Raw genomic sequence first — 19,173 nt, forward strand, 5'->3', positions numbered from 1 at the left:
AACCCTCTCACCGAACACGCTGAGCTACCGTGCCGGCAGCTATTTCGGCTGACGTTGAACGGTGCTGTTTGCATGTGTTCGTCAAACTCTGCCTCGTTGCCAATTTCACAGTCACCTTCGTCTGATAAGACACAGGGACGCTGAAAGGCGAGCAGCCGATGCAGTGAAGTCCCACACACATTTCTTCTGCTTCCATCATCGTAACAAGCAAACATGTCGACTCGATTCGTGTAATATTCACTTCGCTGACTTCACGTGACGCCGCGCTGACGCTAGAAAACCCGTGCTATATCGATGCCAGGGGCAACTCATGTGCAGAGAACGACACAAGAAGGAGTGAGCCTCTCCACCGTATGAGAGGCAGTTTCTAGCAGATACACACGGTAAAACATTCGACTTGCGTTAGCTCATAAATTGCTACACGTCATCGTCTGCAAGCTAAAATGGACTGTGAGACGAGGAGATGAGCTGCGGCTTCTGGACGCGACTGTAACGCTGCGCCCTGGATCAAATAGTACTGCACATTGCTGGTGACCCACGTGTTTAGTAGTGACGCAACTGCTAGGATGCAGCTGAAACGTCCATCTTTTGAGAGCGAGAAAATTTTCGCAGTCGGCAGGACTCGAACCTACGCTCCCAGAGGGAATCTGATTTCAAGTCAGACGCCTTAACCACTCGGCCACGACTGCCGGTGGCAGAAGCGACTCCCGACAAGTGAAACCGCCACCTTTACAAGCAATCTGATGGCAGAAAACGGCGTGGCCTCACTCTTTTCCGTAGGGTTTCCATTAGCCGTTACGAAAGTGTATTAATTTTCGCCCAGACAGGGACTTGAACCCAGGACCCTTTGTTTGAAAGCCTAACGCTCTACCGACTCAGCTATGCGGGCCCACGCACGAGCATTATCGTACAGCTGCGTGGTGTGCGAGTGATTCGCATGTTGTAATTACTGGCTTATGGCTCCAATGGCGACTTCACCGACTTCCCACTGACGCACCGCTGACGCTAGTTTTCTGTCGTCTTAAAACGATGGGCATACCTCCAAGCAACTGCGAGATCTTATGAAAAGAAACGCTGCACCACTGCCTTAGCCGCGCTCGAATGATTGAATTGCGATTCTTAAAAAGAAATGAATGTTCGCTCTGTCCAACACTTTCGAGCACATCTGTGTACTCACGATCTCAGCGACGGCTTTCTGCAGTCCCAGCATCAGCGCGAGGTGAACCGATGGCCACAGTAAGCAGCGGTCGTCGCGAAACTCAGTATTCTTAAACGGAAACTTTCGTCTTGTTGAGAATGGCGTCACTGGTTTGCACCCGCATTCGCCCACGCATGTCACAGGTGTGCGAAAATTTTTGCTCCTCTTTACGCAAAATCGCACGCAGCCGGTAGGATTCGAACCTACGCTCCCAGAGGGAATCTGATTTCGAGTCAGACGCCTTAACCACTCGGCCACGACTGCCGGTAGCGCGGTGTTGTCCCGACACATGCAACTGCTACTGTTTAAAGCACTGTGGTGTCAGAAACAGGCGTAGCTGCATTATTTTCCGTAGCGTTTCCACCGCTACCAGACGAATCGCTACCAAAGTATTAAAATTTCCGCCCGGACAGGGACTTGAACCCTGGACCCTTAGGTTAAAAGCCTAATGCTCTACCGACTGAGCTATCCGGGCTCACGCGACGCTGTGAAACCTCCCACGATGCACAACTCACGTCCTTTACTGCTGTGCAATCGCTGCATGGGGCCGTTACTAATAAAACGTCGCCTAAATGCTGTCTGCAAACTTATCGCGATAAGCTCGTAACACACTACCGAAGACTGCTGACACACGATGCAACAACAAATTGCAGGAGTCGTTACGTCTCATACGTTGGAGCAGCGAATTTACATGTTTTGTCGACACTCACTGGGCAATTGGAAAATTCGCAAGCATTTCGAATGCAATGTTTCCCACGTTTTCGCTCATTTCACGGTTCCGTTGAAGACGTTCTTCACCACCTGACACAGAAAAAGGAACGCAGTCGGTAGGACTTTTTTGATTCTTTTGCTTCTAAGGGAGTCAGTTGTCTAGTGAGTTCCTCTTATGGCATGCACTAGACAACCAGAACACCTACAGGAGAGAGTCATTGTTGTTGTCAGCGGTAGTTGCATTATCACCAACGCAGAGCAATTCCATTGGCGTCGCATCAAAACGAGTACCTGCCGAAACCCGGGATCGAACCAGGGACCTTTAGATCTTCAGTCTAACGCTCTCCCAACTGAGCTATTTCGGCTGACGTTGAACGGTGCTGTTTGCATGTGTTCGTCAAACTCTGCCTCGTTGCCAATTTCACAGTCACCTTCGTCTGATAAGACACAGGGACGCTGAAAGGCGAGCAGCCGATGCAGTGAAGTCCCACACACATTTCTTCTGCTTCCATCATCGTAACAAGCAAACATGTCGACTCGATTCGTGTAATATTCACTTCGCTGACTTCACGTGACGCCGCGCTGACGCTAGAAAACCCGTGCTATATCGATGCCAGGGGCAACTCATGTGCAGAGAACGACACAAGAAGGAGTGAGCCTCTCCACCGTATGAGAGGCAGTTTCTAGCAGATACACACGGTAAAACATTCGACTTGCGTTAGCTCATAAATTGCTACACGTCATCGTCTGCAAGCTAAAATGGACTGTGAGACGAGGAGATGAGCTGCGGCTTCTGGACGCGACTGTAACGCTGCGCCCTGGATCAAATAGTACTGCACATTGCTGGTGACCCACGTGTTTAGTAGTGACGCAACTGCTAGGATGCAGCTGAAACGTCCATCTTTTGAGAGCGAGAAAATTTTCGCAGTCGGCAGGACTCGAACCTACGCTCCCAGAGGGAATCTGATTTCAAGTCAGACGCCTTAACCACTCGGCCACGACTGCCGGTGGCAGAAGCGACTCCCGACAAGTGAAACCGCCACCTTTACAAGCAATCTGATGGCAGAAAACGGCGTGGCCTCACTCTTTTCCGTAGGGTTTCCATTAGCCGTTACGAAAGTGTATTAATTTTCGCCCAGACAGGGACTTGAACCCAGGACCCTTTGTTTGAAAGCCTAACGCTCTACCGACTCAGCTATGCGGGCCCACGCACGAGCATTATCGTACAGCTGCGTGGTGTGCGAGTGATTCGCATGTTGTAATTACTGGCTTATGGCTCCAATGGCGACTTCACCGACTTCCCACTGACGCACCGCTGACGCTAGTTTTCTGTCGTCTTAAAACGATGGGCATACCTCCAAGCAACTGCGAGATCTTATGAAAAGAAACGCTGCACCACTGCCTTAGCCGCGCTCGAATGATTGAATTGCGATTCTTAAAAAGAAATGAATGTTCGCTCTGTCCAACACTTTCGAGCACATCTGTGTACTCACGATCTCAGCGACGGCTTTCTGCAGTCCCAGCATCAGCGCGAGGTGAACCGATGGCCACAGTAAGCAGCGGTCGTCGCGAAACTCAGTATTCTTAAACGGAAACTTTCGTCTTGTTGAGAATGGCGTCACTGGTTTGCACCCGCATTCGCCCACGCATGTCACAGGTGTGCGAAAATTTTTGCTCCTCTTTACGCAAAATCGCACGCAGCCGGTAGGATTCGAACCTACGCTCCCAGAGGGAATCTGATTTCGAGTCAGACGCCTTAACCACTCGGCCACGACTGCCGGTAGCGCGGTGTTGTCCCGACACATGCAACTGCTACTGTTTAAAGCACTGTGGTGTCAGAAACAGGCGTAGCTGCATTATTTTCCGTAGCGTTTCCACCGCTACCAGACGAATCGCTACCAAAGTATTAAAATTTCCGCCCGGACAGGGACTTGAACCCTGGACCCTTAGGTTAAAAGCCTAATGCTCTACCGACTGAGCTATCCGGGCTCACGCGACGCTGTGAAACCTCCCACGATGCACAACTCACGTCCTTTACTGCTGTGCAATCGCTGCATGGGGCCGTTACTAATAAAACGTCGCCTAAATGCTGTCTGCAAACTTATCGCGATAAGCTCGTAACACACTACCGAAGACTGCTGACACACGATGCAACAACAAATTGCAGGAGTCGTTACGTCTCATACGTTGGAGCAGCGAATTTACATGTTTTGTCGACACTCACTGGGCAATTGGAAAATTCGCAAGCATTTCGAATGCAATGTTTCCCACGTTTTCGCTCATTTCACGGTTCCGTTGAAGACGTTCTTCACCACCTGACACAGAAAAAGGAACGCAGTCGGTAGGACTTTTTTGATTCTTTTGCTTCTAAGGGAGTCAGTTGTCTAGTGAGTTCCTCTTATGGCATGCACTAGACAACCAGAACACCTACAGGAGAGAGTCATTGTTGTTGTCAGCGGTAGTTGCATTATCACCAACGCAGAGCAATTCCATTGGCGTCGCATCAAAACGAGTACCTGCCGAAACCCGGGATCGAACCAGGGACCTTTAGATCTTCAGTCTAACGCTCTCCCAACTGAGCTATTTCGGCTGACGTTGAACGGTGCTGTTTGCATGTGTTCGTCAAACTCTGCCTCGTTGCCAATTTCACAGTCACCTTCGTCTGATAAGACACAGGGACGCTGAAAGGCGAGCAGCCGATGCAGTGAAGTCCCACACACATTTCTTCTGCTTCCATCATCGTAACAAGCAAACATGTCGACTCGATTCGTGTAATATTCACTTCGCTGACTTCACGTGACGCCGCGCTGACGCTAGAAAACCCGTGCTATATCGATGCCAGGGGCAACTCATGTGCAGAGAACGACACAAGAAGGAGTGAGCCTCTCCACCGTATGAGAGGCAGTTTCTAGCAGATACACACGGTAAAACATTCGACTTGCGTTAGCTCATAAATTGCTACACGTCATCGTCTGCAAGCTAAAATGGACTGTGAGACGAGGAGATGAGCTGCGGCTTCTGGACGCGACTGTAACGCTGCGCCCTGGATCAAATAGTACTGCACATTGCTGGTGACCCACGTGTTTAGTAGTGACGCAACTGCTAGGATGCAGCTGAAACGTCCATCTTTTGAGAGCGAGAAAATTTTCGCAGTCGGCAGGACTCGAACCTACGCTCCCAGAGGGAATCTGATTTCAAGTCAGACGCCTTAACCACTCGGCCACGACTGCCGGTGGCAGAAGCGACTCCCGACAAGTGAAACCGCCACCTTTACAAGCAATCTGATGGCAGAAAACGGCGTGGCCTCACTCTTTTCCGTAGGGTTTCCATTAGCCGTTACGAAAGTGTATTAATTTTCGCCCAGACAGGGACTTGAACCCAGGACCCTTTGTTTGAAAGCCTAACGCTCTACCGACTCAGCTATGCGGGCCCACGCACGAGCATTATCGTACAGCTGCGTGGTGTGCGAGTGATTCGCATGTTGTAATTACTGGCTTATGGCTCCAATGGCGACTTCACCGACTTCCCACTGACGCACCGCTGACGCTAGTTTTCTGTCGTCTTAAAACGATGGGCATACCTCCAAGCAACTGCGAGATCTTATGAAAAGAAACGCTGCACCACTGCCTTAGCCGCGCTCGAATGATTGAATTGCGATTCTTAAAAAGAAATGAATGTTCGCTCTGTCCAACACTTTCGAGCACATCTGTGTACTCACGATCTCAGCGACGGCTTTCTGCAGTCCCAGCATCAGCGCGAGGTGAACCGATGGCCACAGTAAGCAGCGGTCGTCGCGAAACTCAGTATTCTTAAACGGAAACTTTCGTCTTGTTGAGAATGGCGTCACTGGTTTGCACCCGCATTCGCCCACGCATGTCACAGGTGTGCGAAAATTTTTGCTCCTCTTTACGCAAAATCGCACGCAGCCGGTAGGATTCGAACCTACGCTCCCAGAGGGAATCTGATTTCGAGTCAGACGCCTTAACCACTCGGCCACGACTGCCGGTAGCGCGGTGTTGTCCCGACACATGCAACTGCTACTGTTTAAAGCACTGTGGTGTCAGAAACAGGCGTAGCTGCATTATTTTCCGTAGCGTTTCCACCGCTACCAGACGAATCGCTACCAAAGTATTAAAATTTCCGCCCGGACAGGGACTTGAACCCTGGACCCTTAGGTTAAAAGCCTAATGCTCTACCGACTGAGCTATCCGGGCTCACGCGACGCTGTGAAACCTCCCACGATGCACAACTCACGTCCTTTACTGCTGTGCAATCGCTGCATGGGGCCGTTACTAATAAAACGTCGCCTAAATGCTGTCTGCAAACTTATCGCGATAAGCTCGTAACACACTACCGAAGACTGCTGACACACGATGCAACAACAAATTGCAGGAGTCGTTACGTCTCATACGTTGGAGCAGCGAATTTACATGTTTTGTCGACACTCACTGGGCAATTGGAAAATTCGCAAGCATTTCGAATGCAATGTTTCCCACGTTTTCGCTCATTTCACGGTTCCGTTGAAGACGTTCTTCACCACCTGACACAGAAAAAGGAACGCAGTCGGTAGGACTTTTTTGATTCTTTTGCTTCTAAGGGAGTCAGTTGTCTAGTGAGTTCCTCTTATGGCATGCACTAGACAACCAGAACACCTACAGGAGAGAGTCATTGTTGTTGTCAGCGGTAGTTGCATTATCACCAACGCAGAGCAATTCCATTGGCGTCGCATCAAAACGAGTACCTGCCGAAACCCGGGATCGAACCAGGGACCTTTAGATCTTCAGTCTAACGCTCTCCCAACTGAGCTATTTCGGCTGACGTTGAACGGTGCTGTTTGCATGTGTTCGTCAAACTCTGCCTCGTTGCCAATTTCACAGTCACCTTCGTCTGATAAGACACAGGGACGCTGAAAGGCGAGCAGCCGATGCAGTGAAGTCCCACACACATTTCTTCTGCTTCCATCATCGTAACAAGCAAACATGTCGACTCGATTCGTGTAATATTCACTTCGCTGACTTCACGTGACGCCGCGCTGACGCTAGAAAACCCGTGCTATATCGATGCCAGGGGCAACTCATGTGCAGAGAACGACACAAGAAGGAGTGAGCCTCTCCACCGTATGAGAGGCAGTTTCTAGCAGATACACACGGTAAAACATTCGACTTGCGTTAGCTCATAAATTGCTACACGTCATCGTCTGCAAGCTAAAATGGACTGTGAGACGAGGAGATGAGCTGCGGCTTCTGGACGCGACTGTAACGCTGCGCCCTGGATCAAATAGTACTGCACATTGCTGGTGACCCACGTGTTTAGTAGTGACGCAACTGCTAGGATGCAGCTGAAACGTCCATCTTTTGAGAGCGAGAAAATTTTCGCAGTCGGCAGGACTCGAACCTACGCTCCCAGAGGGAATCTGATTTCAAGTCAGACGCCTTAACCACTCGGCCACGACTGCCGGTGGCAGAAGCGACTCCCGACAAGTGAAACCGCCACCTTTACAAGCAATCTGATGGCAGAAAACGGCGTGGCCTCACTCTTTTCCGTAGGGTTTCCATTAGCCGTTACGAAAGTGTATTAATTTTCGCCCAGACAGGGACTTGAACCCAGGACCCTTTGTTTGAAAGCCTAACGCTCTACCGACTCAGCTATGCGGGCCCACGCACGAGCATTATCGTACAGCTGCGTGGTGTGCGAGTGATTCGCATGTTGTAATTACTGGCTTATGGCTCCAATGGCGACTTCACCGACTTCCCACTGACGCACCGCTGACGCTAGTTTTCTGTCGTCTTAAAACGATGGGCATACCTCCAAGCAACTGCGAGATCTTATGAAAAGAAACGCTGCACCACTGCCTTAGCCGCGCTCGAATGATTGAATTGCGATTCTTAAAAAGAAATGAATGTTCGCTCTGTCCAACACTTTCGAGCACATCTGTGTACTCACGATCTCAGCGACGGCTTTCTGCAGTCCCAGCATCAGCGCGAGGTGAACCGATGGCCACAGTAAGCAGCGGTCGTCGCGAAACTCAGTATTCTTAAACGGAAACTTTCGTCTTGTTGAGAATGGCGTCACTGGTTTGCACCCGCATTCGCCCACGCATGTCACAGGTGTGCGAAAATTTTTGCTCCTCTTTACGCAAAATCGCACGCAGCCGGTAGGATTCGAACCTACGCTCCCAGAGGGAATCTGATTTCGAGTCAGACGCCTTAACCACTCGGCCACGACTGCCGGTAGCGCGGTGTTGTCCCGACACATGCAACTGCTACTGTTTAAAGCACTGTGGTGTCAGAAACAGGCGTAGCTGCATTATTTTCCGTAGCGTTTCCACCGCTACCAGACGAATCGCTACCAAAGTATTAAAATTTCCGCCCGGACAGGGACTTGAACCCTGGACCCTTAGGTTAAAAGCCTAATGCTCTACCGACTGAGCTATCCGGGCTCACGCGACGCTGTGAAACCTCCCACGATGCACAACTCACGTCCTTTACTGCTGTGCAATCGCTGCATGGGGCCGTTACTAATAAAACGTCGCCTAAATGCTGTCTGCAAACTTATCGCGATAAGCTCGTAACACACTACCGAAGACTGCTGACACACGATGCAACAACAAATTGCAGGAGTCGTTACGTCTCATACGTTGGAGCAGCGAATTTACATGTTTTGTCGACACTCACTGGGCAATTGGAAAATTCGCAAGCATTTCGAATGCAATGTTTCCCACGTTTTCGCTCATTTCACGGTTCCGTTGAAGACGTTCTTCACCACCTGACACAGAAAAAGGAACGCAGTCGGTAGGACTTTTTTGATTCTTTTGCTTCTAAGGGAGTCAGTTGTCTAGTGAGTTCCTCTTATGGCATGCACTAGACAACCAGAACACCTACAGGAGAGAGTCATTGTTGTTGTCAGCGGTAGTTGCATTATCACCAACGCAGAGCAATTCCATTGGCGTCGCATCAAAACGAGTACCTGCCGAAACCCGGGATCGAACCAGGGACCTTTAGATCTTCAGTCTAACGCTCTCCCAACTGAGCTATTTCGGCTGACGTTGAACGGTGCTGTTTGCATGTGTTCGTCAAACTCTGCCTCGTTGCCAATTTCACAGTCACCTTCGTCTGATAAGACACAGGGACGCTGAAAGGCGAGCAGCCGATGCAGTGAAGTCCCACACACATTTCTTCTGCTTCCATCATCGTAACAAGCAAACATGTCGACTCGATTCGTGTAATATTCACTTCGCTGACTTCACGTGACGCCGCGCTGACGCTAGAAAACCCGTGCTATATCGATGCCAGGGGCAACTCATGTGCAGAGAACGACACAAGAAGGAGTGAGCCTCTCCACCGTATGAGAGGCAGTTTCTAGCAGATACACACGGTAAAACATTCGACTTGCGTTAGCTCATAAATTGCTACACGTCATCGTCTGCAAGCTAAAATGGACTGTGAGACGAGGAGATGAGCTGCGGCTTCTGGACGCGACTGTAACGCTGCGCCCTGGATCAAATAGTACTGCACATTGCTGGTGACCCACGTGTTTAGTAGTGACGCAACTGCTAGGATGCAGCTGAAACGTCCATCTTTTGAGAGCGAGAAAATTTTCGCAGTCGGCAGGACTCGAACCTACGCTCCCAGAGGGAATCTGATTTCAAGTCAGACGCCTTAACCACTCGGCCACGACTGCCGGTGGCAGAAGCGACTCCCGACAAGTGAAACCGCCACCTTTACAAGCAATCTGATGGCAGAAAACGGCGTGGCCTCACTCTTTTCCGTAGGGTTTCCATTAGCCGTTACGAAAGTGTATTAATTTTCGCCCAGACAGGGACTTGAACCCAGGACCCTTTGTTTGAAAGCCTAACGCTCTACCGACTCAGCTATGCGGGCCCACGCACGAGCATTATCGTACAGCTGCGTGGTGTGCGAGTGATTCGCATGTTGTAATTACTGGCTTATGGCTCCAATGGCGACTTCACCGACTTCCCACTGACGCACCGCTGACGCTAGTTTTCTGTCGTCTTAAAACGATGGGCATACCTCCAAGCAACTGCGAGATCTTATGAAAAGAAACGCTGCACCACTGCCTTAGCCGCGCTCGAATGATTGAATTGCGATTCTTAAAAAGAAATGAATGTTCGCTCTGTCCAACACTTTCGAGCACATCTGTGTACTCACGATCTCAGCGACGGCTTTCTGCAGTCCCAGCATCAGCGCGAGGTGAACCGATGGCCACAGTAAGCAGCGGTCGTCGCGAAACTCAGTATTCTTAAACGGAAACTTTCGTCTTGTTGAGAATGGCGTCACTGGTTTGCACCCGCATTCGCCCACGCATGTCACAGGTGTGCGAAAATTTTTGCTCCTCTTTACGCAAAATCGCACGCAGCCGGTAGGATTCGAACCTACGCTCCCAGAGGGAATCTGATTTCGAGTCAGACGCCTTAACCACTCGGCCACGACTGCCGGTAGCGCGGTGTTGTCCCGACACATGCAACTGCTACTGTTTAAAGCACTGTGGTGTCAGAAACAGGCGTAGCTGCATTATTTTCCGTAGCGTTTCCACCGCTACCAGACGAATCGCTACCAAAGTATTAAAATTTCCGCCCGGACAGGGACTTGAACCCTGGACCCTTAGGTTAAAAGCCTAATGCTCTACCGACTGAGCTATCCGGGCTCACGCGACGCTGTGAAACCTCCCACGATGCACAACTCACGTCCTTTACTGCTGTGCAATCGCTGCATGGGGCCGTTACTAATAAAACGTCGCCTAAATGCTGTCTGCAAACTTATCGCGATAAGCTCGTAACACACTACCGAAGACTGCTGACACACGATGCAACAACAAATTGCAGGAGTCGTTACGTCTCATACGTTGGAGCAGCGAATTTACATGTTTTGTCGACACTCACTGGGCAATTGGAAAATTCGCAAGCATTTCGAATGCAATGTTTCCCACGTTTTCGCTCATTTCACGGTTCCGTTGAAGACGTTCTTCACCACCTGACACAGAAAAAGGAACGCAGTCGGTAGGACTTTTTTGATTCTTTTGCTTCTAAGGGAGTCAGTTGTCTAGTGAGTTCCTCTTATGGCATGCACTAGACAACCAGAACACCTACAGGAGAGAGTCATTGTTGTTGTCAGCGGTAGTTGCATTATCACCAACGCAGAGCAATTCCATTGGCGTCGCATCAAAACGAGTACCTGCCGAAACCCGGGATCGAACCAGGGACCTTTAGATCTTCAGTCTAACGCTCTCCCAACTGAGCTATTTCGGCTGACGTTGAACGGTGCTGTTTGCATGTGTTCGTCAAACTCTGCATCGTTGCCAATTTCACAGTCACCTTCGTCTGATAAGACACAGGGACGCTGAAAGGCGAGCAGCCGATGCAGTGAAGTCCCACACACATTTCTTCTGCTTCCATCATCGTAACAAGCAAACATGTCGACTCGATTCGTGTAATATTCACTTCGCTGACTTCACGTGACGCCGCGCTGACGCTAGAAAACCCGTGCTATATCGATGCCAGGGGCAACTCATGTGCAGAGAACGACACAAGAAGGAGTGAGCCTCTCCACCGTATGAGAGGCAGTTTCTAGCAGATACACACGGTAAAACATTCGACTTGCGTTAGCTCATAAATTGCTACACGTCATCGTCTGCAAGCTAAAATGGACTGTGAGACGAGGAGATGAGCTGCGGCTTCTGGACGCGACTGTAACGCTGCGCCCTGGATCAAATAGTACTGCACATTGCTGGTAACCCACGTGTTTAGTAGTGACGCAACTGCTAGGATGCAGCTGAAACGTCCATCTTTTGAGAGCGAGAAAATTTTCGCAGTCGGCAGGACTCGAACCTACGCTCCCAGAGGGAATCTGATTTCAAGTCAGACGCCTTAACCACTCGGCCACGACTGCCGGTGGCAGAAGCGACTCCCGACAAGTGAAACCGCCACCTTTACAAGCAATCTGATGGCAGAAAACGGCGTGGCCTCACTCTTTTCCGTAGGGTTTCCATTAGCCGTTACGAAAGTGTATTAATTTTCGCCCAGACAGGGACTTGAACCCAGGACCCTTTGTTTGAAAGCCTAACGCTCTACCGACTCAGCTATGCGGGCCCACGCACGAGCATTATCGTACAGCTGCGTGGTGTGCGAGTGATTCGCATGTTGTAATTACTGGCTTATGGCTCCAATGGCGACTTCACCGACTTCCCACTGACGCACCGCAGACGCTAGTTTTCTGTCGTCTTAAAACGATGGGCATACCTCCAAGCAACTGCGAGATCTTATGAAAAGAAACGCTGCACCACTGCCTTAGCCGCGCTCGAATGATTGAATTGCGATTCTTAAAAAGAAATGAATGTTCGCTCTGTCCAACACTTTCGAGCACATCTGTGTACTCACGATCTCAGCGACGGCTTTCTGCAGTCCCAGCATCAGCGCGAGGTGAACCGATGGCCACAGTAAGCAGCGGTCGTCGCGAAACTCAGTATTCTTAAACGGAAACTTTCGTCTTGTTGAGAATGGCGTCACTGGTTTGCACCCGCATTCGCCCACGCATGTCACAGGTGTGCGAAAGTTTTTGCTCCTCTTTACGCAAAATCGCACGCAGCCGGTAGGATTCGAACCTACGCTCCCAGAGGGAATCTGATTTCGAGTCAGACGCCTTAACCACTCGGCCACGACTGCCGGTAGCGCGGTGTTGTCCCGACACATGCAACTGCTACTGTTTAAAGCACTGTGGTGTCAGAAACAGGCGTAGCTGCATTATTTTCCGTAGCGTTTCCACCGCTACCAGACGAATCGCTACCAAAGTATTAAAATTTCCGCCCGGACAGGGACTTGAACCCTGGACCCTTAGGTTAAAAGCCTAATGCTTTACCGACTGAGCTATCCGGGCTCACGCGACGCTGTGAAACCTCCCACGATGCACAACTCACGTCCTTTACTGCTGTGCAATCGCTGCATGGGGCCGTTACTAATAAAACGTCGCCTAAATGCTGTCTGCAAACTTATCGCGATAAGCTCGTAACACACTACCGAAGACTGCTGACACACGATGCAACAACAAATTGCAGGAGTCGTTACGTCTCATACGTTGGAGCAGCGAATTTACATGTTTTGTCGACACTCACTGGGCAATTGGAAAATTCGCAAGCATTTCGAATGCAATGTTTCCCACGTTTTCGCTCATTTCACGGTTCCGTTGAAGACGTTCTTCACCACCTGACACAGAAAAAGGAACGCAGTCGGTAGGACTTTTTTGATTCTTTTGCTTCTAAGGGAGTCAGTTGTCTAGTGAGTTCCTCTTATGGCATGCACTAGACAACCAGAACACCTACAGGAGAGAGTCATTGTTGTTGTCAGCGGTAGTTGCATTATCACCAACGCAGAGCAATTCCATTGGCGTCGCATCAAAACGAGTACCTGCCGAAACCCGGGATCGAACCAGGGACCTTTAGATCTTCAGTCTAACGCTCTCCCAACTGAGCTATTTCGGCTGACGTTGAACGGTGCTGTTTGCATGTGTTCGTCAAACTCTGCATCGTTGCCAATTTCACAGTCACCTTCGTCTGATAAGACACAGGGACGCTGAAAGGCGAGCAGCCGATGCAGTGAAGTCCCACACACATTTCTTCTGCTTCCATCATCGTAACAAGCAAACATGTCGACTCGATTCGTGTAATATTCACTTCGCTGACTTCACGTGACGCCGCGCTGACGCTAGAAAACCCGTGCTATATCGATGCCAGGGGCAACTCATGTGCAGAGAACGACACAAGAAGGAGTGAGCCTCTCCACCGTATGAGAGGCAGTTTCTAGCAGATACACACGGTAAAACATTCGACTTGCGTTAGCTCATAAATTGCTACACGTCATCGTCTGCAAGCTAAAATGGACTGTGAGACGAGGAGATGAGCTGCGGCTTCTGGACGCGACTGTAACGCTGCGCCCTGGATCAAATAGTACTGCACATTGCTGGTAACCCACGTGTTTAGTAGTGACGCAACTGCTAGGATGCAGCTGAAACGTCCATCTTTTGAGAGCGAGAAAATTTTCGCAGTCGGCAGGACTCGAACCTACGCTCCCAGAGGGAATCTGATTTCAAGTCAGACGCCTTAACCACTCGGCCACGACTGCCGGTGGCAGAAGCGACTCCCGACAAGTGAAACCGCCACCTTTACAAGCAATCTGATGGCAGAAAACGGCGTGGCCTCACTCTTTTCCGTAGGGTTTCCATTAGCCGTTACGAAAGTGTATTAATTTTCGCCCAGACAGGGACTTGAACCCAGGACCCTTTGTTTGAAAGCCTAACGCTCTACCGACTCAGCTATGCGGGCCCACGCACGAGCATTATCGTACAGCTGCGTGGTGTGCGAGTGATTCGCATGTTGTAATTACTGGCTTATGGCTCCAATGGCGACTTCACCGACTTCCCACTGACGCACCGCTGACGCTAGTTTTCTGTCGTCTTAAAACGATGGGCATACCTCCAAGCAACTGCGAGATCTTATGAAAAGAAACGCTGCACCACTGCCTTAGCCGCGCTCGAATGATTGAATTGCGATTCTTAAAAAGAAATGAATGTTCGCTCTGTCCAACACTTTCGAGCACATCTGTGTACTCACGATCTCAGCGACGGCTTTCTGCAGTCCCAGCATCAGCGCGAGGTGAACCGATGGCCACAGTAAGCAGCGGTCGTCGCGAAACTCAGTATTCTTAAACGGAAACTTTCGTCTTGTTGAGAATGGCGTCACTGGTTTGCACCCGCATTCGCCCACGCATGTCACAGGTGTGCGAAAGTTTTTGCTCCTCTTTACGCAAAATCGCACGCAGCCGGTAGGATTCGAACCTACGCTCCCAGAGGGAATCTGATTTCGAGTCAGACGCCTTAACCACTCGGCCACGACTGCCGGTAGCGCGGTGTTGTCCCGACACATGCAACTGCTACTGTTTAAAGCACTGTGGTGTCAGAAACAGGCGTAGCTGCATTATTTTCCGTAGCGTTTCCACCGCTACCAGACGAATCGCTACCAAAGTATTAAAATTTCCGCCCGGACAGGGACTTGAACCCTGGACCCTTAGGTTAAAAGCCTAATGCTTTACCGACTGAGCTATCCGGGCTCACGCGACGCTGTGAAACCTCCCACGATGCACAACTCACGTCCTTTACTGCTGTGCAATCGCTGCATGGGGCCGTTACTAATAAAACGTCGCCTAAATGCTGTCTGCAAACTTATCGCGATAAGCTCGTAACACACTACCGAAGACTGCTGACACACGATGCAACAACAAATTGCAGGAGTCGTTACGTCTCATACGTTGGAGCAGCGAATTTACATGTTTTGTCGACACTCACTGGGCAATTGGAAAATTCGCAAGCATTTCGAATGCAATGTTTCCCACGTTTTCGCTCATTTCACGGTTCCGTTGAAGACGTTCTTCACCACCTGACACAGAAAAAGGAACGCAGTCGGTAGGACTTTTTTGATTCTTTTGCTTCTAAGGGAGTCAGTTGTCTAGTGAGTTCCTCTTATGGCATGCACTAGACAACCAGAACACCTACAGGAGAGAGTCATTGTTGTTGTCAGCGGTAGTTGCATTATCACCAACGCAGAGCAATTCCATTGGCGTCGCATCAAAACGAGTACCTGCCGAAACCCGGGATCGAACCAGGGACCTTTAGATCTTCAGTCTAACGCTCTCCCAACTGAGCTATTTCGGCTGACGTTGAACGGTGCTGTTTGCATGTGTTCGTCAAACTCTGCCTCGTTGCCAATTTCACAGTCACCTTCGTCTGATAAGACACAGGGACGCTGAAAGGCGAGCAGCCGATGCAGTGAAGTCCCACACACATTTCTTCTGCTTCCATCATCGTAACAAGCAAACATGTCGACTCGATTCGTGTAATATTCACTTCGCTGACTTCACGTGACGCCGCGCTGGCGCTAGAAAACCCGTGCTATATCGATGCCAGGGGCAACTCATGTGCAGAGAACGACACAAGAAGGAGTGAGCCTCTCCACCGTATGAGAGGCAGTTTCTAGCAGATACACACGGTAAAACATTCGACTTGCGTTAGCTCATAAATTGCTACACGTCATCGTCTGCAAGCTAAAATGGACTGTGAGACGAGGAGATGAGCTGCGGCTTCTGGACGCGACTGTAACGCTGCGCCCTGGATCAAATAGTACTGCACATTGCTGGTGACCCACGTGTTTAGTAGTGACGCAACTGCTAGGATGCAGCTGAAACGTCCATCTTTTGAGAGCGAGAAAATTTTCGCAGTCGGCAGGACTCGAACCTACGCTCCCAGAGGGAATCTGATTTCAAGTCAGACGCCTTAACCACTCGGCCACGACTGCCGTTGGCAGAAGCGACTCCCGACAAGTGAAACCGCCACCTTTACAAGCAATCTGATGGCAGAAAACGGCGTGGCCTCACTCTTTTCCGTAGGGTTTCCATTAGCCGTTACGAAAGTGTATTAATTTTCGCCCAGACAGGGACTTGAACCCAGGACCCTTTGTTTGAAAGCCTAACGCTCTACCGACTCAGCTATGCGGGCCCACGCACGAGCATTATCGTACAGCTGCGTGGTGTGCGAGTGATTCGCATGTTGTAATTACTGGCTTATGGCTCCAATGGCGACTTCACCGACTTCCCACTGACGCACCGCTGACGCTAGTTTTCTGTCGTCTTAAAACGATGGGCATACCTCCAAGCAACTGCGAGATCTTATGAAAAGAAACGCTGCACCACTGCCTTAGCCGCGCTCGAATGATTGAATTGCGATTCTTAAAAAGAAATGAATGTTCGCTCTGTCCAACACTTTCGAGCACATCTGTGTACTCACGATCTCAGCGACGGCTTTCTGCAGTCCCAGCATCAGCGCGAGGTGAACCGATGGCCACAGTAAGCAGCGGTCGTCGCGAAACTCAGTATTCTTAAACGGAAACTTTCGTCTTGTTGAGAATGGCGTCACTGGTTTGCACCCGCATTCGCCCACGCATGTCACAGGTGTGCGAAAATTTTTGCTCCTCTTTACGCAAAATCGCACGCAGCCGGTAGGATTCGAACCTACGCTCCCAGAGGGAATCTGATTTCGAGTCAGACGCCTTAACCACTCGGCCACGACTGCCGGTAGCGCGGTGTTGTCCCGACACATGCAACTGCTACTGTTTAAAGCACTGTGGTGTCAGAAACAGGCGTAGCTGCATTATTTTCCGTAGCGTTTCCACCGCTACCAGACGAATCGCTACCAAAGTATTAAAATTTCCGCCCGGACAGGGACTTGAACCCTGGACCCTTAGGTTAAAAGCCTAATGCTCTACCGACTGAGCTATCCGGGCTCACGCGACGCTGTGAAACCTCCCACGATGCACAACTCACGTCCTTTACTGCTGTGCAATCGCTGCATGGGGCCGTTACTAATAAAACGTCGCCTAAATGCTGTCTGCAAACTTATCGCGATAAGCTCGTAACACACTACCGAAGACTGCTGACACACGATGCAACAACAAATTGCAGGAGTCGTTACGTCTCATACGTTGGAGCAGCGAATTTACATGTTTTGTCGACACTCACTGGGCAATTGGAAAATTCGCAAGCATTTCGAATGCAATGTTTCCCACGTTTTCGCTCATTTCACGGTTCCGTTGAAGACGTTCTTCACCACCTGACACAGAAAAAGGAACGCAGTCGGTAGGACTTTTTTGATTCTTTTGCTTCTAAGGGAGTCAGTTGTCTAGTGAGTTCCTCTTATGGCATGCACTAGACAACCAGAACACCTACAGGAGAGAGTCATTGTTGTTGTCAGCGGTAGTTGCATTATCACCAACGCAGAGCAATTCCATTGGCGTCGCATCAAAACGAGTACCTGCCGAAACCCGGGATCGAACCAGGGACCTTTAGATCTTCAGTCTAACGCTCTCCCAACTGAGCTATTTCGGCTGACGTTGAACGGTGCTGTTTGCATGTGTTCGTCAAACTCTGCCTCGTTGCCAATTTCACAGTCACCTTCGTCTGATAAGACACAGGGACGCTGAAAGGCGAGCAGCCGATGCAGTGAAGTCCCACACACATTTCTTCTGCTTCCATCATCGTAACAAGCAAACATGTCGACTCGATTCGTGTAATATTCACTTCGCTGACTTCACGTGACGCCGCGCTGGCGCTAGAAAACCCGTGCTATATCGATGCCAGGGGCAACTCATGTGCAGAGAACGACACAAGAAGGAGTGAGCCTCTCCACCGTATGAGAGGCAGTTTCTAGCAGATACACACGGTAAAACATTCGACTTGCGTTAGCTCATAAATTGCTACACGTCATCGTCTGCAAGCTAAAATGGACTGTGAGACGAGGAGATGAGCTGCGGCTTCTGGACGCGACTGTAACGCTGCGCCCTGGATCAAATAGTACTGCACATTGCTGGTGACCCACGTGTTTAGTAGTGACGCAACTGCTAGGATGCAGCTGAAACGTCCATCTTTTGAGAGCGAGAAAATTTTCGCAGTCGGCAGGACTCGAACCTACGCTCCCAGAGGGAATCTGATTTCAAGTCAGACGCCTTAACCACTCGGCCACGACTGCCGTTGGCAGAAGCGACTCCCGACAAGTGAAACCGCCACCTTTACAAGCAATCTGATGGCAGAAAACGGCGTGGCCTCACTCTTTTCCGTAGGGTTTCCATTAGCCGTTACGAAAGTGTATTAATTTTCGCCCAGACAGGGACTTGAACCCAGGACCCTTTGTTTGAAAGCCTAACGCTCTACCGACTCAGCTATGCGGGCCCACGCACGAGCATTATCGTACAGCTGCGTGGTGTGCGAGTGATTCGCATGTTGTAATTACTGGCTTATGGCTCCAATGGCGACTTCACCGACTTCCCACTGACGCACCGCTGACGCTAGTTTTCTGTCGTCTTAAAACGATGGGCATACCTCCAAGCAACTGCGAGATCTTATGAAAAGAAACGCTGCACCACTGCCTTAGCCGCGCTCGAATGATTGAATTGCGATTCTTAAAAAGAAATGAATGTTCGCTCTGTCCAACACTTTCGAGCACATCTGTGTACTCACGATCTCAGCGACGGCTTTCTGCAGTCCCAGCATCAGCGCGAGGTGAACCGATGGCCACAGTAAGCAGCGGTCGTCGCGAAACTCAGTATTCTTAAACGGAAACTTTCGTCTTGTTGAGAATGGCGTCACTGGTTTGCACCCGCATTCGCCCACGCATGTCACAGGTGTGCGAAAATTTTTGCTCCTCTTTACGCAA

General features: G+C 50.2%; 33 non-coding genes across 33 annotated transcripts; all 33 read right to left on the reverse strand.

The window, feature by feature from the left end:
• Window positions 1–607: 607 nt before the first annotated feature.
• Window positions 608–689, reverse strand: Trnas-uga. Its single transcript has one exon. It is a non-coding gene; the product is annotated as a tRNA-Ser (tRNA).
• Window positions 690–1,380: 691 nt separating this feature from the next.
• Window positions 1,381–1,462, reverse strand: Trnas-cga. Its single transcript has one exon. It is a non-coding gene; the product is annotated as a tRNA-Ser (tRNA).
• A 138-nt stretch (window positions 1,463–1,600) lies between these two features.
• Trnak-uuu lies at window positions 1,601–1,673 on the reverse strand. The gene has a single exon. It is a non-coding gene; the product is annotated as a tRNA-Lys (tRNA).
• A 528-nt stretch (window positions 1,674–2,201) lies between these two features.
• Window positions 2,202–2,274, reverse strand: Trnaf-gaa. Its single transcript has one exon. It is a non-coding gene; the product is annotated as a tRNA-Phe (tRNA).
• Window positions 2,275–2,832: 558 nt separating this feature from the next.
• Trnas-uga lies at window positions 2,833–2,914 on the reverse strand. Its single transcript has one exon. It is a non-coding gene; the product is annotated as a tRNA-Ser (tRNA).
• Window positions 2,915–3,605: 691 nt separating this feature from the next.
• On the reverse strand, window positions 3,606–3,687 carry Trnas-cga. The gene has a single exon. It is a non-coding gene; the product is annotated as a tRNA-Ser (tRNA).
• Window positions 3,688–3,825: 138 nt separating this feature from the next.
• Window positions 3,826–3,898, reverse strand: Trnak-uuu. The gene has a single exon. It is a non-coding gene; the product is annotated as a tRNA-Lys (tRNA).
• Window positions 3,899–4,426: 528 nt separating this feature from the next.
• Trnaf-gaa lies at window positions 4,427–4,499 on the reverse strand. Its single transcript has one exon. It is a non-coding gene; the product is annotated as a tRNA-Phe (tRNA).
• A 558-nt stretch (window positions 4,500–5,057) lies between these two features.
• Window positions 5,058–5,139, reverse strand: Trnas-uga. The gene has a single exon. It is a non-coding gene; the product is annotated as a tRNA-Ser (tRNA).
• A 691-nt stretch (window positions 5,140–5,830) lies between these two features.
• On the reverse strand, window positions 5,831–5,912 carry Trnas-cga. The gene has a single exon. It is a non-coding gene; the product is annotated as a tRNA-Ser (tRNA).
• A 138-nt stretch (window positions 5,913–6,050) lies between these two features.
• Window positions 6,051–6,123, reverse strand: Trnak-uuu. The gene has a single exon. It is a non-coding gene; the product is annotated as a tRNA-Lys (tRNA).
• A 528-nt stretch (window positions 6,124–6,651) lies between these two features.
• Trnaf-gaa lies at window positions 6,652–6,724 on the reverse strand. Its single transcript has one exon. It is a non-coding gene; the product is annotated as a tRNA-Phe (tRNA).
• A 558-nt stretch (window positions 6,725–7,282) lies between these two features.
• On the reverse strand, window positions 7,283–7,364 carry Trnas-uga. The gene has a single exon. It is a non-coding gene; the product is annotated as a tRNA-Ser (tRNA).
• A 691-nt stretch (window positions 7,365–8,055) lies between these two features.
• On the reverse strand, window positions 8,056–8,137 carry Trnas-cga. The gene has a single exon. It is a non-coding gene; the product is annotated as a tRNA-Ser (tRNA).
• A 138-nt stretch (window positions 8,138–8,275) lies between these two features.
• On the reverse strand, window positions 8,276–8,348 carry Trnak-uuu. The gene has a single exon. It is a non-coding gene; the product is annotated as a tRNA-Lys (tRNA).
• Window positions 8,349–8,876: 528 nt separating this feature from the next.
• Trnaf-gaa lies at window positions 8,877–8,949 on the reverse strand. The gene has a single exon. It is a non-coding gene; the product is annotated as a tRNA-Phe (tRNA).
• Window positions 8,950–9,507: 558 nt separating this feature from the next.
• On the reverse strand, window positions 9,508–9,589 carry Trnas-uga. The gene has a single exon. It is a non-coding gene; the product is annotated as a tRNA-Ser (tRNA).
• A 691-nt stretch (window positions 9,590–10,280) lies between these two features.
• Trnas-cga lies at window positions 10,281–10,362 on the reverse strand. Its single transcript has one exon. It is a non-coding gene; the product is annotated as a tRNA-Ser (tRNA).
• A 138-nt stretch (window positions 10,363–10,500) lies between these two features.
• Window positions 10,501–10,573, reverse strand: Trnak-uuu. Its single transcript has one exon. It is a non-coding gene; the product is annotated as a tRNA-Lys (tRNA).
• A 528-nt stretch (window positions 10,574–11,101) lies between these two features.
• On the reverse strand, window positions 11,102–11,174 carry Trnaf-gaa. Its single transcript has one exon. It is a non-coding gene; the product is annotated as a tRNA-Phe (tRNA).
• A 558-nt stretch (window positions 11,175–11,732) lies between these two features.
• Window positions 11,733–11,814, reverse strand: Trnas-uga. Its single transcript has one exon. It is a non-coding gene; the product is annotated as a tRNA-Ser (tRNA).
• A 691-nt stretch (window positions 11,815–12,505) lies between these two features.
• On the reverse strand, window positions 12,506–12,587 carry Trnas-cga. The gene has a single exon. It is a non-coding gene; the product is annotated as a tRNA-Ser (tRNA).
• A 138-nt stretch (window positions 12,588–12,725) lies between these two features.
• Window positions 12,726–12,798, reverse strand: Trnak-uuu. The gene has a single exon. It is a non-coding gene; the product is annotated as a tRNA-Lys (tRNA).
• Window positions 12,799–13,326: 528 nt separating this feature from the next.
• Trnaf-gaa lies at window positions 13,327–13,399 on the reverse strand. The gene has a single exon. It is a non-coding gene; the product is annotated as a tRNA-Phe (tRNA).
• Window positions 13,400–13,957: 558 nt separating this feature from the next.
• Trnas-uga lies at window positions 13,958–14,039 on the reverse strand. Its single transcript has one exon. It is a non-coding gene; the product is annotated as a tRNA-Ser (tRNA).
• Window positions 14,040–14,730: 691 nt separating this feature from the next.
• Trnas-cga lies at window positions 14,731–14,812 on the reverse strand. Its single transcript has one exon. It is a non-coding gene; the product is annotated as a tRNA-Ser (tRNA).
• A 138-nt stretch (window positions 14,813–14,950) lies between these two features.
• Window positions 14,951–15,023, reverse strand: Trnak-uuu. Its single transcript has one exon. It is a non-coding gene; the product is annotated as a tRNA-Lys (tRNA).
• Window positions 15,024–15,551: 528 nt separating this feature from the next.
• Window positions 15,552–15,624, reverse strand: Trnaf-gaa. Its single transcript has one exon. It is a non-coding gene; the product is annotated as a tRNA-Phe (tRNA).
• Window positions 15,625–16,182: 558 nt separating this feature from the next.
• On the reverse strand, window positions 16,183–16,264 carry Trnas-uga. Its single transcript has one exon. It is a non-coding gene; the product is annotated as a tRNA-Ser (tRNA).
• A 691-nt stretch (window positions 16,265–16,955) lies between these two features.
• Trnas-cga lies at window positions 16,956–17,037 on the reverse strand. The gene has a single exon. It is a non-coding gene; the product is annotated as a tRNA-Ser (tRNA).
• A 138-nt stretch (window positions 17,038–17,175) lies between these two features.
• Window positions 17,176–17,248, reverse strand: Trnak-uuu. Its single transcript has one exon. It is a non-coding gene; the product is annotated as a tRNA-Lys (tRNA).
• A 528-nt stretch (window positions 17,249–17,776) lies between these two features.
• Window positions 17,777–17,849, reverse strand: Trnaf-gaa. Its single transcript has one exon. It is a non-coding gene; the product is annotated as a tRNA-Phe (tRNA).
• Window positions 17,850–18,407: 558 nt separating this feature from the next.
• On the reverse strand, window positions 18,408–18,489 carry Trnas-uga. The gene has a single exon. It is a non-coding gene; the product is annotated as a tRNA-Ser (tRNA).
• Window positions 18,490–19,173: the final 684 nt, after the last annotated feature.

The sequence above is a fragment of the Schistocerca americana genome, unplaced genomic scaffold, assembly GCF_021461395.2.
Source record: "Schistocerca americana isolate TAMUIC-IGC-003095 unplaced genomic scaffold, iqSchAmer2.1 HiC_scaffold_644, whole genome shotgun sequence".
NCBI lineage: Eukaryota > Metazoa > Arthropoda > Insecta > Orthoptera > Acrididae > Schistocerca > Schistocerca americana.